We start from the raw sequence: 17,559 nt of genomic DNA, 5'->3' as shown, positions 1-17,559 counted from the left end.
TAACTGGTTGAGTCTGCAGTAACCTACAGTCTTTCTCTAAGATACACCCAGGGTTTGCAGAGGTCAGACTGGCAAATTAAACAGAGCTATGTTAAGCCCTCTGCTGTCTTCCCTGGGATAAGTAATTATTTTTGTTTGGCAATTTTGGCCTGGGTAGGGGAAGGCACCATTTCCCACATTTCTATTTGGTTTTCTGCACCATGATAGCTTTTACTTCAGAGATGAGGGCATGCTGGAAGGTTAACTTCAACTGCCAAGTACATGTATTTCATTAGGTATTCAGGGACTGAGAAAATCATCACTGTGGGGTTAGGTGAGTCTGTGGGCACATGGCCCACTGTGATTTGGACTTCAGGCTTAGACCCCCATCCTGGTTATTTCCTTTCCTGCAGTGTACAGCCACTTGGGCACGTGGTTAGAGGTCTCGAGGAGCAGACTGGAGATACTGTCAAGATACGTACTTGGACTGCTACTGCAGGGTCCTTCCTTCTAGCAACCCAGCCGCTTCTTTGGTCGGTGATTTCTGGATCTAAAAATTGGTTCAGCTCTGGGAAATAAGGAGAGACTCATGCTTTTCACTAGGCTAACTGTCCTCAGCCTCCACTCCTCTGTTCTTAGCTTTTTAATTTTAAAAATTATAGATGTTGAACAACACCCTCGCTGATTGTCTTGGCAGCCAGGAGAAGAGGTGGGGACAGCTCCAGAGGGGGCAGATGGTCGCCCTGTTGGCGAGAGGCCTGTGCAGCAGCTTCCAGGACTATGAGTGCTCCAGCCCTTCCCAGAGCTAGAGGTGGGCCGCCTCTGCCTCTGCTTACCCAGTCGGGTGGAGGGATAGAGTCATGGTGGGCAGTCATCCAGATGTCCTGCCACAGGTTTAGGATCCATGGCTCTTCCCATCAGGGCCCTGCCCCTCCCAGCAGGCCTGCTTGGACAGCCCTGCTGTTCTATTGTGGCTGCCCTTTCACTGCTGTATAGACAGCCTCTTTCAGACAAAACCACACCAAGGCTCTCTGCTTCTCATTGTTAGGTATTAAGGGCTTGCTAACTATTCTCAGATGCTCATTATCCTTATGAAGGATGAAAATGCAACTTGGTAATAATCCTGTATTTTCCAAATGCCTGCATCATGGCTTCTTTCACAGTATTTTCCTCCACAAGAACACTTTCCATGGTTGCCATCGGCGAAGTCCTTAGCAACTGAATGGCCACACTGAGCCAGGCCCCACTGGCGCCAACCTACTAATCAGGACAGCACCTTCTGGCTGTCACACAGTAAGTGAGCCAGGCCCAAATCTCATGTTACCCCTGTTGTCTCATAGCACCCCCAGTACCACTAGCTGTAGATGTGGTCTTCTAAGAAGCAGACACCAAGATGGGATTAGATGTGAAAATGATACATTATTAGAAATGCCTGTGTGAAAAGAAACAGGAAAGGGGCAGGAGAGGGCTGGGAAAGCAGTCAACTGTAATGCAAGTGTGACCCCCCGTGAACGGGAGAAAGAGAGGTCAGGAGAAAGCGGAAGCAGCCCAGGCTGGCAGTCGCCTAAGCAAAGTCTGGCAAAGTTACCAACAATGGGGTAACTGTTTCCCAGGAATACATCTGCGTTGGTATCCCCCCTGCATCTGACCACGCGGTAGGAACAGTGGGAGGTGTGGTCTTGATGAAAAGCAGTGATGGACTTCGAAGCCCAACACCAAGGGTCCTCAGTCAATGAACCTCCCTGTGCTGGGAAGTCTGTGAGATACACTCTCTGGGTGGACACACTGACTGCTTTTCTTAAGGGCATTTTAGTTTCTCAACTGAAGAACCCCCCAATTTCCTATGCTGTGAGGAGTAATCCTGGCTGCTGCTTCTCTGGGAGTAGAGCAAGGGGAAGCGAGCTGAGAAAATGAGCACAAGTACTGGATTTTCTGAAAACTACATTAGTCATGGACCACTAAATAGAAGACATTTGTGATTCCATTTATAAAATTATTATACACATTGGAAATCCTTTAAAAATTATAAAGTCATACTACAATAATGTTAAGGTTCATTCTAGATTTTGATTCTTTATTTTACTGACTTCAAAATAAACTAGTATTTAAAAATGATTTTATCAAAGGCACACAGTCTCTTATTGCATCACATCCAAATCACTGGAATACTCACAAGTTCTTGGTCTTCCCAAAGAGCTGGTTTTATCTGATTATATAATCAGTGGTCACGTGCTAGAAAACTGCAGCTTGGAAAGATATACTAAAGCTACAGCTAAACTGAAGACTCCACTAGAAATTATGCCCCTTCCCCACCTCCCCCGTCTCACACACACACACACACACAATTAATTCTACTCCTATTATGGAAGAGCTGTTTTGTTTTATTTTTGAAACTAGTCAGTTCTTAGCATTGCAAGCAATATCATACGTCACCTATATTCATGTCTTAGTCTGTTTGTAAAAAGTCACCTTCTAACAGAAGACTGAAACAACGGGTAAGAATAAGAAATTTCAGGGTATATTTACACACCTGAAATCAAACATACTTAGATTTTTTTCATGTCCCTTTCCTTTATCCCAAGTAGAAAAAAGGCTCTATTAGCCACCTCAACTCAGTTCAGTCAGTCAGTCATGTCTGACTCTTTGTGACCCCATGGACTGCAGCACGCCAGGCCTTCCTGTCCATCACCAACTCCTGAAGTTTACTCAAACTCATGTCCATTGAGTCGGTGATGCCATCTAACCATCTCAGCCCCTGTCATCCCCTTCTCCTCCTGCCTTCAATCTTTCCCAGAATCACGGTCTTTTCAAATGAGTCAGTTCTTCGCATCAGGTGGCCAAAGTATTAACCACCTATTTTTCTAAATAATGGTAATTGCTATACTAAAGAACATATAAAAACTACAAGCTTAAAAAATCACTCTATTGAATGTTTACAAGAGAAAACCCTAAGAAAACAGTTAATTACAACTTGTAGATATGCCGTACTTCTCAAGGAAGGCAATTGTAACAATGAACACAGCGCTCTGCACGCTTAAGTGTCATGCGCCCCCCGGTGGACAACGTTGTTATTACAATAGATTTACATATAAAATTTGTTTTAACTTTTCTGATTTGAGATTACATTTGTCTCCAAATTAACCATTCTGATCTTTGGGGAGAACACAAATCTGGTGACGTCTGTGACAGAATACCTCACATATTGATTCTACAGACCATTTTCAACAAATTGAACCTTCCTGAAAATGCCTTAAGATAGAAAAACAAATTATAAGGATTTGGATTTTGGCAAATTGTCTTTCTATGAATTGATTTTCTATAGACTGACCAAGAGTCCTGCAGAGAACACTTGAGGTAGACCAAATATTTTCCTAAAGAATGTTTTTTCTGTTTCTACGCCCCCTTCCTTGTGCCTCACACCACCAGCCCGTCTTGTTGGCTTTAGGAACAGAATCTCCTGTGCTCTAACCATCTGATTGACAGACACATGTGTTGGCAAGAGGTTTCCTTGAAGGGTCCGAGTTGTTTGGATGTAGTGGAAAACAAAGGAGAGGACACTGGGGGAAAATTATAAACAGAGAGAAATAGGGGTGCTACAGTCTGAATGTCCCTCTCCCAAACTCATACACTGAAATCTTAATGCCTCATGTGGTGGTGTCAGGAGATAGGGGCCTTTGGGAGATGCTTAGCTTATGAGGGTGGAGCCCTCATGCACAGGCTTAATGCTCTTATGAAATAGACCCCCCCGCCCCAGATCTCCTTCACGCCTTGCACCATGTGAGGACACAACAAGGGGGTGTCGTCTATGAACCAGAAAGTGAGCCCTCAGCAAACACTGAATCCGCTGGCATCATCATCCTGGACTTCTCAGCCTCCAGAACTGTGACAGATAAATTTCTGCTGCTTAAAAACCACTCATTTTGTGTGTGTGTTTTTTTTTTAATAGCAGCCCAGACTGAGATAAGGGATCATTGATTTCATTATTCCAAATGTGTCAGGACTAGGACTTCCACTTTGCAGTAGAGCGGGCCATAGGGAAATGGCGAAACTTGGTGATAAAAACTTTATAGTAACTCTTGTCACAAGACAGGCTGTCTTGCACATCTTTCTCTGAGGGATATAAATTCCCCAAATCTTTTTTATTTTTCCTTCAAATTGTGCTCTGCAATAGAACCTATTGAAATGCTTGCTAAAAATACTAGTGTTCAGGGCTTACCCTAGACCTATGAAATGAGGATCTCTTAGAGTAAACCCCAAAACGTAAACTTTCAATACATTATCCATGTGATTCTTAGAGTTTGAAACTTAAAGAACACAACTTGATAGACTGGCTAGCAGCTTAAGGATGTGGCAGTGCTGGTCAGTAAAGGGACGCTGGGAAGCAGAGGAGCCAATCTTCTTTCTGTGTGTGGCGCAGTGTCATGGGTACTAAGCTTGACTTGGCCTAAGGAAGCTAACCTAGGAAAGAAGGCACGCATTGTCAAATGTTAGTCATGACAGTAAAGATTGCTCAGCACACTGATAGGAAACCATCTGTGGGGCTGCATAGAGGAGGTCATCAAGCTCTGATAAAGAGCATAGTGCATCCTCAGCTCCGTAACCTATCTAAATGAGATTAATGAAGAAACCCAGAGGGCCAGGTCAGAACCTGAGAACTAGCTAGTGCTCATCAGAGGTGAAACAGCCTAATTAGCCTTGACATTTAGTTGTTTGGTACACTTAAAACAGATTCTAGCTTTCCAGGGAAAGGCTGCAGATCTTTGTGGGACACACCTGAAAATTCTTGGAACATTAGGGAGGCTCTAGGTTCTGTTTCCAGTGGATGCAAACAAAAGGGGCCAGAAAATGTATAACCCAGCTAGCCCAAGAGGAGTAAAGGTTCTACACTTTTTATCTGAAGCATTAAATCCCTACAGAGGTCCCTGCTATCTGGACAGGTACAAAAAACCACAGAATTCTACCAGAGCTTTAAGAAGGTACCAGAAGATTCATAACTCGTATGACAGCAGAGCTTAGTAAGTCAGATTGCACATCTCTGGGCTTTGCCCTTGCCCTTATTCCTTCAAGTGGATCAAGGTTAATTTCACAACAGACTTGCTTCAATGGAATTATACTTCTCTTTTATCAAAGGAAGGAAGGAAGGGAACTAACATGCAGCTCACTCTGTCAGGCACTATGTGTACTGGTTTTATATATCTCTAGTAGCCTTCACGACAAAAGCAGCATTCATCCTTTTGTTGCTTATAAGCAAACTTGAAATTTGATGTTACTCAAAATCAGTATTCAAACTAAGAAACATCAGTTTCTTAAGCATGCATGTATAGGTTACTCCAAAAGACTAAGCAATCTACAACAAGGATAAAGTGTCTGTAAATTTACAAACAAAAACAACTAGTTTAAGCCCTTTTCTCTGAGTATCAACCTAATATTAACATAAAACCAAAATGTTTGCATTACACAAATGGTACATGTCTGATCCTCACAAATATTGCTTTTTATATAAAGAATAAGACAATATCTCTTCTGTCCTTGGAAAAGAGAGATTTCTTGACTGGATGCAGGATTCTAGGATCCCAAGTTTTTTTGCTTAGCAGTTGGCTACTTCCAACTTCCCTCATAGCTCAGTTGGTGAAGAATCTGCCTGCAATGCAGGAGACCCCCAGTTCAATTCCTGGGTGGGGAATATCCGCTGGAGAAGGGTAGACTATCCACTCCAGTGTTCTTGGGCTTCCTTTGTTCAGCTTCCCTTGCTCAGCTGTTAAAGAATCCACCAGCAATGCGGGAGACCTGGGTTTGATCCCTGCGTTGGGAAGATCTCCTGGAGAAGGGAAGGCTACTCACTCCAGTATTCTGAGCTGGAGAATTCACAAAGAGTCAGAACCGATTGAGCGACTTTCATTTTCACTGGCTTCTTCCAGCACCAGCTCCCTGGCTAGATTCCTAATCCCACCTCTTTAGACAAACCCCTCCTGCATTCCACTGTGTAAGAAAACCAGAATACTCAGGGTACCTACCCAGAGAACAGAGAGTGTCAGTTCCTTCACAGCCTGAACTTTCATTATCTTTCCTTTCTGCTTAGCATGTGGCCCCACTCCTGGTTCTAACATTTTTTTGTTCTTTTGAAGAGAAATATAATTCTCTGTTTCTTAGAGAATGACATTTTCTTCAAGAATAGCAATTCATCAAGGGGAATAGATGCATTTTTCGTGACCATGAGTATGTCACAGAGTCTGGGGTGGCAATGAGGAGGCTGCTGAAACCCTCCTGGATGTGCTGCAGGCTTCTCTCATGTCACACCAGCACTTTGTTGCTAACTCCCATAATGCTAGATGCCCTCTTTTCTTGAGCTAGGACTAGGGGTGGGTTAGCTAGAAGAAGGAAGCCAGAACGTTTTATATTCTGTAGGCAGTACTTGATATTTTATATTCTGTAGGCAGTAGTAAAATTCTACCGACAGTTAAGAAACACTAAACTTAAAACAGCCCTTGCAGCAATTTCTAAATACCACAAGATGGAGCTATGACTTTATGGCAGAAGAAAAAAACTTGGCCACTTTTCCAACAATAAAAAACAAGAACAAACAAAAAAAATCATATTATTTTCCTGACTTTCTAAAACATAGTCACAATGGTATTTCTGGATTGTACATAACAGGTTTGCAAAAAAAGTTACTTTATCCCTAAATTCATTAACAAAAGTAGACGATTTTTCTATACCTTTCACTAAAGGTTTGCAGTTATTCAGAGTACTCTCCATAAATGCACAGGAATACAGCAGGCACTTAGTGCCTTACCACAGGTACTAAAACACACATTACTTCTGATCAGCAGTATCACAGGGCTGTTGGTACAGCACAGTTAAATGGCATGGGTTTAAGAGTAAGAGAATTTGAATCCACATTTCCAGATGTGTGAAACTGGGTAAATCAAACTCTTTAAGTTTAGAATCACATATATTAAAATAAAAATAGTAAATTTTATAACATGGGGTTTGTTGCAAGACAGAAATAATGCATATGAAATTAATTTGCATATTATATACATATGTTTAATTAAGGATAAATTATTATTACTATTAAGAGTAATGTTAAGTCCTGCCAATTTAGTTGAGTATTGTATCTTCATCTTCATGCACAGTACCCTTGATTTATTTACAAGGTTTTCATGTTTCTCTGAGTATTCTTGCAATAAAAACAGCAAGAGTTCAACATAAGTTATGTTATGGGCCTCCTCTACATTTTAAACAAATATTCAAAAATATTTGAATGAATGAAATGCAAATGAATATGCTCTGTAAAGTATAAAACATAAATTCATTTATCAGGGATTAAAATTAGGAGATCCAATCAGTCCATCCTAAAGGAAATCAGTCCTGAATTGGAAGGACTGATGCCGAAGCTGAAACTCCAATCCTTTGGCCACCTGATGCAAAGAACTGACTCATTAGAAAAGACCCTGATGCTAGGAAAGATTGAAGGCAGGAGCAAAAGGGGACGGCAGAGGAGATTAGATGGTTGGATGGAATCACTGACTCAATTGCCATGACTTTGAGTAAACTCCGGGAGTTGGTGATGGACAGGGAAGCCTGGCATGCTGCAGTCCATGGGGTCACAAAGAGTCAGACATGACTGAGCTACTGAACTGAACTGATAATTAACTCTCAAAGGAAAAACAATGTCACTAGGCAACCAAAAAATGAAGTAGGTAAAGCAGCCCAGTAAGGTAATTGAATGGGTTCTTTGTTAGATTTTATACATAGTGTGTGTGTGTGTGTGCGTTTCCTAGAGGAACTAGGATGGAACTGATGGGTATGAAGAGAGCTATTTCCAGTTCGAGCTAGTGGTAAAGAATCCATCTGACAATGCAGAAGACATGAAGAGACGTGGTTCAATCCCTGGGAGAGGTTCAATCCCTGGAAGAGGAAATGGAACCCACTCCAGTATTCTTGCCTGGAGAATCCCATGGACAGAAGAGTCTGGCAGGCTATAGTTCATAGAGTCACAAAGAGTTGGATATGAGTGAAGTGATTTAGCACACAGCACACAGGCACTTTTAGATTGCAAGGAACAGACACACTCAAGTTTCCCCCCCAGCCTGACCACTGAGATCCTTTCACTTCCATTTTGTTTGTACTTGCAACAGAATCTCTGTTCAAGTTTATAAGGGAGAGATCAAGGCCATATGTATAGGATTCCTTACATCCTAGGAAAAGCTCCACTGAACAAAGTATTTTATTTGGACCTTTAAAATTTTGTGTAGAATCTGCCTGGGGGCAGGAAATATACATAATTTCCTTCAATTATTCCATTTATTTAACCATCTTTTACTCACCACTGGCATCTGTTCATAGACTCAAATAGAAGACAGCCTGTCTACAACAAAGCAAATATAAGTAATTGATCTTTTATCAGTTTTTACTCAACTTATGAAACATACATATATATATAGTTGCTTCCATATCTGAAGGACTTCCACAATTTTTTTTCCATTTTCTCTTTGAGAGAAACAATTTGCTTTTCTAGTCGATCATTTAGTTCAAGTTGTGTCTCCTAATGAGTTTTTCATTCACCACCTGAGTGAAAAGGGGGGCAGGATCAAGATCACCTCACCATCTCTCATTATTCATGAAAACAACATTAATCAGCCCAGCCTGACTCTGTCACTATACTGGGCTTTATTAGTAACACAGACGCACCAGAGTGAACTAACGTCTAAGGAGGGACTCTCTGTTAGACAGGATCTGTGTAGATGGCAGACTCACAGGTTCCCATTGGCCTGGACCTCACACTATGCTGTGGTTCCTAGTCTGCTCACTCCCCGCCCTCTTTTGTTCTTTGAGTTCTTTGTGTATATTTATAAGGAATTCTATTAGAGGAAATATCAGCAACACGTTTCTTTCCTCAGAACTTGAAATAACTGTAATTCAGTTGGCCGAAAAAGTTTGGGTTTTTCCATAAGATGTTACGGAAAACTCGAACAAACTTTTTCGCCAAACCCAGTGTTACAGCCTAAAAAGTACTAGCCTCTCATCCAATGTAATATTCTTTTTTTTTTCTTTGCAAAAGAATTCTGAGTCCATTTAACAACTACAAATTATGTGTTTGCTGTGTTAAAAGCACACAGTGCCTTATATATACTAACAGATTGAATCCTTAGTTACAAACATTTAGTTATCCATTCAACAGATAAGGAAAACAGGCTCAGAGATGTCAAATAACATTATTAAGGTGACAAAGCTGATAAATGAGGAACTGGGATTTCAACCCAGTTTGTTCTGACTTGAAAGTGTGTCCTCTTAACCTCTGTGCTATGGTAACACTACTTATATATCTAACCACCTGTTCAAGCATCTTTTCTTATCTGTAAGCAGTTTTCTTTAAATTCCTTTGGCTATTGAGGCCAAGACATCTATTTGTCCTATTGCTCTAGGCAGAGGAGGAGGATACAGCCTAGAATCAAAAGCTCCTTTTCATGATGTCTATCTTCTTTGTGAATTGTATCTTTTACCATTAAAAATATTCATCCTTTATTTCATTTAAAATATACAAATTTTAAAAATTTTTAAAAAATAAACCAAAGATTTTAAAAATAAGACATGAATGAGATTTAAAATTTTTCAAGAAAATATTAAATACTTAAAAGAAAAAATAGAAGTACACACATACATACACAAAGCTCCTTTTCAGCTTTAAGGCTCAAAGCTAATTTGTTTTGTTTTTGAGTCTGGAAAGTCACACTTTGTAAAAGAGAGAAAAAAATAGCTTGTTTCTAAACTTTAAATGTTCTTTACATATATGAGGCAATTTCTGCTACACAATAGTTGATGGAGGAGTCTAAGCAGAAAGACATTAGCTCACATCACTGCCAATGTCTTCAACCCTGCACAACCCTGCCCTCACCCTCATCTCTAAGCAAATGTAGTCTACAAGGAGATGGGGAAGGAATGTCCTCCCATACCCAAGTCCAAAGTCATTAATCCAAATACTCAACAAGTGGATGGAGGTCCGCAAGACCGGAAATTAACAACTTTTTTGCTTTCTTGCTACATAACAGTATTGCCGCCCTCACCCCCAATATCTGGTCAATTTCCTACTATCAACTGTTTTATTTTTCTGAAAAACATGAACACACTGAGTTTTATCTTCCCTACCACATTTTGTTCTGTGATAAGCCAAAAGTATTGAATATACTGAGGTTTGCAATGTTTTTGCAAAATTTCTTGAAAAATAAGTTTTCATCTGTCTTTAAAATGCAATACTATTTAAATTATGCTCTCGACTGGGAATAAGATTAACAATTCAAAATGGCAAATTTTGGAAATAATCTTGATACTAAGGAACGTCCAGAGCCATCTGAAAACAGCCCAGATAAGAGACGTGGTGGTGTCATTAGACAATCACAACAAACATGACTCCAAAAAAGATGATCCATGACCTTGAGCACAACAGCAGCCAACCTATCAAGGCCTAAGATGAACCCATAACAAGTCATTATTAAAATACAGATTATGAGGATAAAAGGTTAGCAGAAACATCTGTGTCTCTTGGGAGAAAAAGAACCCTGAGTAATAATTCCATGAAACCGTTGCCTTTATGGTAACTCTAAACTCAAACAAAAAACAAGCACCGTACTTTGGAGGGGAAAAATCAAACTGCTTTGTAATCTCAAGAGGGATCTTGGCTAGAATCACTACAGTGAAAAGCAAAATCACACCAAAAATTGAAAAATACTGGAAATTTGATTTATGGTCAAAATTGACGTTAAAGGAGGAAGTTCATAAAGCAAGACAATATTAGGTGGAGGCCTACCTTTCCAATATGGACTTTTTTTTTCCCCCAAAGAGAGATAGCATGTTAACAAAACAAACAAAGCCCAACTAAACAACAATGCCAAATATTTCAATTGTTAAAAAGAACATAGTTAAATTGAAACTTGACCCTACATACACTTTCATGTCTGTGTTGTTCACTATATTTATTACAGTGATGGAGTTATATTAACTTGAAAAAACTCTGTAAAATAAGAAAATGTTAACAAGGGAAGGAAAGAGCTTACTATGTGGTACTATACAAGGCACGAGGGATACAAAACTAAAATAGACATAGTCTCTGCTGTCAATCAGCAGTAGGACAGTTAGGAAGCATGGAGAGTAGAGAGACATAGAGCCAGAATATTTGTGAGAGTCTTCAGTTAATTGGATGTAATGGAACACAGAGCAGGACATGCAACCTGGAAGGTGGCAGAAGGGAATGAGAAATGAGATCAAGATTGAAGAGGGTCAGAAAATGCTTCTTGAGGGAAATGACATCTATCCTAAGCCAGAGAATAAGAATATTCAAACAGTGAGAATTACATGAATAAAAATACCAATATGTCCCAAAGGGAAGTATGGTGCAAAGAGTATCTCCTTTGGGTAAAGTTGTCCCCCTAACCAAATTTTCATCAAGAGACTCCATAAGGAAAAACATCTCCAAAGAAGGACTAGTGGGTTTAAGTCATGTCTCCACCATTTACTAGTGTCTTTCTGTGATCCTGAGCAAGTTACCTTTCCCGTGCCTCAATTTCTCATCTGTAAAATGAGGATAATTAAAGTTCCTACCCTCTTGGGTATTGAGAGGATTAATTAAATGTGAAATTCTTAAGACAGTGCAGCACACAGAGAAACTGCTATAGAAGTTAGCTGGTTTTATTATCATTTTTATCATTAGAAATTTACTGCAAAATTGTTTTCCCAAAGGGTAGTACTACATTGCTATCAGTACAGTATAACATTCCTATTTCACTTAAAACAAAAAACACTCTACTTTTTTGATAGGCAACACATTTCTTTAACTTAAAAACAATTTGGGTCCTTTACTATATTTATGAGTTGTCTCTATGTTCTACTTGTATTTATCCACTGGGACTTCAGTGTTTTCTAACTGAAACTGCAGAGAATACAAGCCAAGAAGGGAGATCTCAGAAGAAACCAACTCTGCCAGTATCATGATCTTGGATTTCCAGTATCTAGAACTGTGAGAAAATAAACCAGTCCGCAGTACTTTGCTATGGAAGCTTTAGCAAACTGGTACACTATCTATTCTGTTCTACTGATTTGTTTCTAGTTTTAGTCATTATAGCTTTATTTTATTTTACAGGAGTCCCCCAGCCCCGTGTCAACTACAAATTGGCACTTACCAAGAGCACTGCCAACGAGAGAAGAACAAAGCCATTTGCCATCTGCCTCTACGGAGACTGAACCCCATGCTGCCATAGCTGTTGACCTTTATTCAACAAGCCCTGAGGGAGTTCAGAGTGGAGTGAGGCACTCTGTGCTCCAGGGAATCTCGTGGGACAGGTCTTTAGATAGTTGGATATTTTTAGGAACAGATTTTATGATTTCTGTTGGGGCTTCCCCGGTGGCTCAGAGGTTAAAGTGTCTGCCTGGAATGCGGGAGCCCGAATGCGGGAGCCCGAATGCGGGAGATCCGGGTTCTATCCCTGGGTCTGGAAGATCCCCTGGAGAAGGAAACGGCAACCCACTCCAGTACTCTTGCCTGGAGGCTACTAGTCCATGAGGTCGCAAAGAGTCAGACACGACTGAGCGACTTCACTCACTTTTATTATCGCAATCCTTGCATCTCCTCATATCTATAGAAGCACTAAATCCCTTCATGGTGACATCAGATTCTCATGACTAACAAAAACCTTTTGTAAAATGAGTGCTTCATGGCACTGAATTCCCCTTCACCAAAACCTTGTATGTTGACTTTCCCCCACTGCTGTTTTGGATCAGTCCCTCAGAGCTATCTGAGATGCTGCCTCCTGGGCTGCAGTCCTCATTTTGCCCCAAATAAAACTTAACTCACAACTCTCAAGTTGTACACCTTTTTTTCAGTCGACACCCGCTACACAAATACTTATCAGTTATCCATGTCTATTTATGCACCTAATTAACTTTAGAGTCAGTTGTTTTAATAAGAGTAAATTAATTTGATGAGAATGAGCACGTTTATAAAATCCAATTCTCTGACATAGAAAAAGTCTATATCCTTCTTATAAAACCTTATTAATAACCTCTCCAATTACATTTTATTTTAGGGTTTCTCTCCAGTATTAAATTTCTCATGTTAAATAAGTGAGAATTCTTGCTGAATGGCTATTACCTCATTATAGTCACAGTCTTTTTTCTCTTCATATGGATCCTGAATATTTCTTATCAAGGATATTATCAGATATTTGATGATTTAGGCTGGAACTGTTGTGCACTATTAAAAAACTATTTTCCAGCTGGTTACTGCTACACAAAATGTTTTTAAGAAAAATTTCTTCCACTATTGTATTCAACCATTTTCTAATTTTTTACTAATGTACTAGTTTTCCACTGATCCTCTGGAAAGTTATAGATATCAAATTATAAAAGTTTAAAATTATAATAATTTTATCTCTTCCTATCTAATAGCTATAACTCTTATTTCTGTTTCATACTTTATTGCTTGACTGGAACCTTCAGTTCAGTTCAGTTGCTCAGTCATGTCCAACTCTTTGTAACCCCATGAACCGCAGCATGCCAGGCCTCCCTGTCCATCACCAACACCCGGAGTCCACCCAAACCCATGTCCATTGAGTCAGTGATGCCATCCAACCATCTCATCCTTTGTCGTCCCCTTCTCCTCCTGCCCTCAATCTTTCCCAGCATCAGGGTCTTTTCATAGGAGTCAGCTCTTCGCATCAGGTGACCAAAGTATTGAGTTTCAGCTTCAACATCAGTCCTTCCAGGACACATTCCAGAACACCCAGGACTGATTTCCTTTAGGATGGACTGGTTGAATCTCCTTGCAGTCCAAGGGACTCTAGTCTTCTCTAATACCATTAAATTTAACACCATTAAATTTTAATGGTGGCAGGTGGCATCTTTGCTTTTTTCCCAGGAATGAGGATGACTCTAGCATTCCATCATTAAGTATTATGCCTGATCAAGATAAATAGAAATCTCTTTTAATAAGGAAGATTAATTTTATTAAAAACATATTTTAGCATTTACTGAGATAAGTTATAAAAACTTTTTGATTTACCAATATTTTACTTAATAACCAAAGAGTTTTAAACTAGAAACCAGTCTATAAATGAAGATGAAAAAGGAGTTCAAAGGAGAGGTCTGGGATGGAGATATGTCTGTGTGTTGTACACAGATGGCATTTAATACCATATGACCAGAGGAGATCCCCTAAGTAGTGCGAGCATACATCAGAGAAAAGTCAGAGAACAGAGGCACTCCAAGTTTTTAGAACTCATGAAGATGAAGAGAAGTGAGGAGTATCCAGTAGATATGAAGATAACCAAGGGAATGTGGCATCCCAGAAGACAAGCAAAGGGTTTCAAGGATGAAGGTGATCAGCTGTGGCAAAGCTGTTAACAAGTCAAGATGAGGACTGAGAGGTGACACTGGATTTTGCAAACTGACAGTCATTGATGACCTTGCTAAGAACAGTTTCAGGAGATTAGAGGTGAAATTTCTGATTGGAATGATCAAGTCCAAGAGAGAATGAGAAACCTGTGCTTGTGCTGGGCAAATTCAGCCCATTTTTATGCCTAGATTATCAATGTCCCAGAGCCTCAGTAAATCAAGGTTCTCTTCTCCAGATGAAAAAAACTTGAGAAGCAAACTTAAGAAACTTCAGTGGAAAGAAGTAGAGGCTGAGTTTGGGCTCTGATGCCGGAATGCCTGGATCCAAATTGCAGATCTGTCCCTCCTCACCTCTGCAGCCTTGAGAAAGCCATTGAAAATCCCCAAGTCTGTTTTTCATTTATAAAATGAGGTGATACATTTTTTAAAGGGTAGTTGTGAGGTTTTAATTTTTTAAAATGTACTCAAACTCCCTACACCAATATGACTCTTCTCACTTTTTAAGTCTCCTGGATATTTTTTTTCCTGTTCCTTGCCTTGTGGCCAAGTTTTAAGATGGTGAAATTCAGATTTACTTCAAACATAAACCACTTTTTTGCATATAGTTTCCTATGAATCCTAAAGGGCTTCAAAAGGCCACTAAAATATGTGAATCCCTTTGAAGTTCATTGTGTTGGCCATTTTGCCTAAAAGTTAATCCTGTCACAAACCAAGTAGATTAAATGATTAAATTGGAATAAAGAGTTAAGAGTGGAAATTAAAAAAAAAAATTGAAGAGTTTTGCTATGCATGGAGCCCTGAAAGGGGAAAGGGGATAATGGTAGAAAGCGAAATGTGAGGCCAAAGGAGGGTTGCTATTTGTTTTTTAGATAAAATAAAGTTGGCATGTCTGTGTGCTGTTGGGGATGAGCCAATGGAGCAGCAAAAACAGATGGTGCAGGAAAGAAAAAAGATGATCAATTGTTGAAGTTATATCCTGGAGGAGGTGAGGGTAGACCAGATCTGCTGCACAAGTGGAGGGATTAATCTTAAATAAGAGGAACACAGAACACACAGTAAAGATGCAGGTAAGTGGGTAGCCTTCTCAGTAGAAACACTTGGAAATTCTCTTCTGTTTCTTATCTTGTTTTGGAAGAGAAAGGTAAGCTCACTAGCTGAGAGTGAGAATGGAGAGAGAGGTGACAAGATTTGAGGAGGGGGAAGTGTGAAAGAATTACCTAAACAGATGTATCATGGTCATCACTTGTGCATGTATTTCTTTTATAATGTTGAGCAATAATAAATTTATTTTGAAAACTCCTTTAACCATCCCATTGCCTTCAGGATGAAAGGGCTTTCCTCATAGCTCAGTTGGTAAAGAATTCACCTGCAATGTGGGAGACCTGGGTTTAATCTCTGGGTCGGGCAGATCTGCTAGAGAAGGGATAGGCTATCCACCCCAGTATTCCAGCCTGGAGAATTCCATGGGGTCACGAAGAGTTGGACCAACTTTCACTTCACTTCTTCAGGATAAATAAAAATACATCAGCATCATATTAAAGATTATTCTTCCTCTTCTTCATAAACCTTAATCTCATCTCCTGCCATGTTCTCGTCACAATCTATGTTCCGTCATCAGTTACTTTAGAGTTCTCAAAAGACATATTTAATGCTCCCTATGGCAGACTGGTAGGCTACAGTCCACAGGGTCGCGAAGAGTCAGACATGACTGAGCAACTTCACTCATGGCAGACTGCATTTTCCAAAGGTGACTGCAAGAATCTATCTCATCTCACTTGACCTTGTGCAATGTGACCTTGACAAGCAGATTTTCTCCATTCTCTCAAATCTATGATTGTTTTGACCAATAGAATACAGTGGAAATGACACTGTCAATTTCAGGAGTAGCCCTCAACTAGCCTGGCAGTTTCTGTCCTTGCTCCTTTTAGAATGCTTGCTTTTGGGTACAGCCTGTTGGAACCCAGGTGCCATGTTATGAGAAGCAAAAGCTACACAGCCAAGAGCAGGCACTTCTGATGGGCTGTCCCAGCTGGGCTCCCAACCAACACCCAGGATGAGATGCCAGCCATGTGAGTGAACCATCTGGGAATGTCTAACCCCACTGAACTTACAGATGACTGAGTGCCAGACTACATCTGACTGCAATCACACAAGAGACCCCAATTAGGAACATCCTAGATGAAGACAGTCAATCCACAGGCTTGTGAGAGAGATGTTATTTAGGCCCCCAGATCACAGGGTGATTGGCTGTGCAACAGCAGATAACCAGAACTGTTGAGCACTGACCAGGGAGACAGCAGTCATCATGGTAATGGCAGTAGTGGTAGATAGGTGATTTAGGATAAAGTCATGGTTCTGCCGCTCCCTGGCTATGTGATCTTAGCAAACGACTTAAATTCTTCAACTTCATTTTTCCCTAAATGGGGATAATAGTCATCCCTGCTGACACAGTTCCTGGCCTTAGTTGATACCGAAGAAGGCATAAAGGTTTCCACCTTCCATCTTAGGCTTTAGCTTGGCCTACTGAGGAAAGAACTTTCTCACCTATCATTTTACCTTTTCTCTTTATACCCACAAATCAGCTATTCCCCGTGAGAAGAGCTGTTGGTAATACAACTTGTTGGGCGTACTTTTTACCAGTGGTCAAAGTTATTGCATTGTGTGTGTACCTGTGAGCATGACCTGTTTTGTCTGTAATTAGCTGGATGAGGAAATTCCAGCCAGCCTTGACAGTGCAAGTACTCAGTAAGTGTACTCAACAGTCTGCACCCATGGAGCCAGTTTCATTAAGGATATAGACAGGGAGGCAGAGGAAGCTACTTCAGCCTTGGGATAAAGTAGTGTTCTCTAATCAAGCTCTAACAGAGCACTGGGCATTATGAAAAGTGGTATTATATTTGAAATATGGCTGCTAATCCATTTTGTTTACAGCTTCCCCAATAGAAGAGAGCAGCATGAGCAGGTTTAAGAACCAAAGCCCACCCCTATAACCCTAATAAGCTCCTACTGTTCTCTAGTATTCAGTTCAAGACTGCCCCTTCCCTCATGCAGGTTGTGTTTGGTTGCCCTTACCTGAGGTACCATTTTTCCTTATGCAGAACTTACATTACTTGTCATGTTCATATTTTAATTTAACACTTCCTCCCAATAGTCAGTGAACCTCTTTAGAAAAGGGAAAAGAAAGGTCCTCCATTC

Source organism: Ovis aries, chromosome 10 (genome assembly GCF_016772045.2).
Source record: "Ovis aries strain OAR_USU_Benz2616 breed Rambouillet chromosome 10, ARS-UI_Ramb_v3.0, whole genome shotgun sequence".
In the NCBI taxonomy this organism is placed as follows: domain Eukaryota; kingdom Metazoa; phylum Chordata; class Mammalia; order Artiodactyla; family Bovidae; genus Ovis; species Ovis aries.
The sequence above is the reverse complement of the archived record's forward strand: the minus strand, read 5'-3'. Positions refer to the sequence as shown.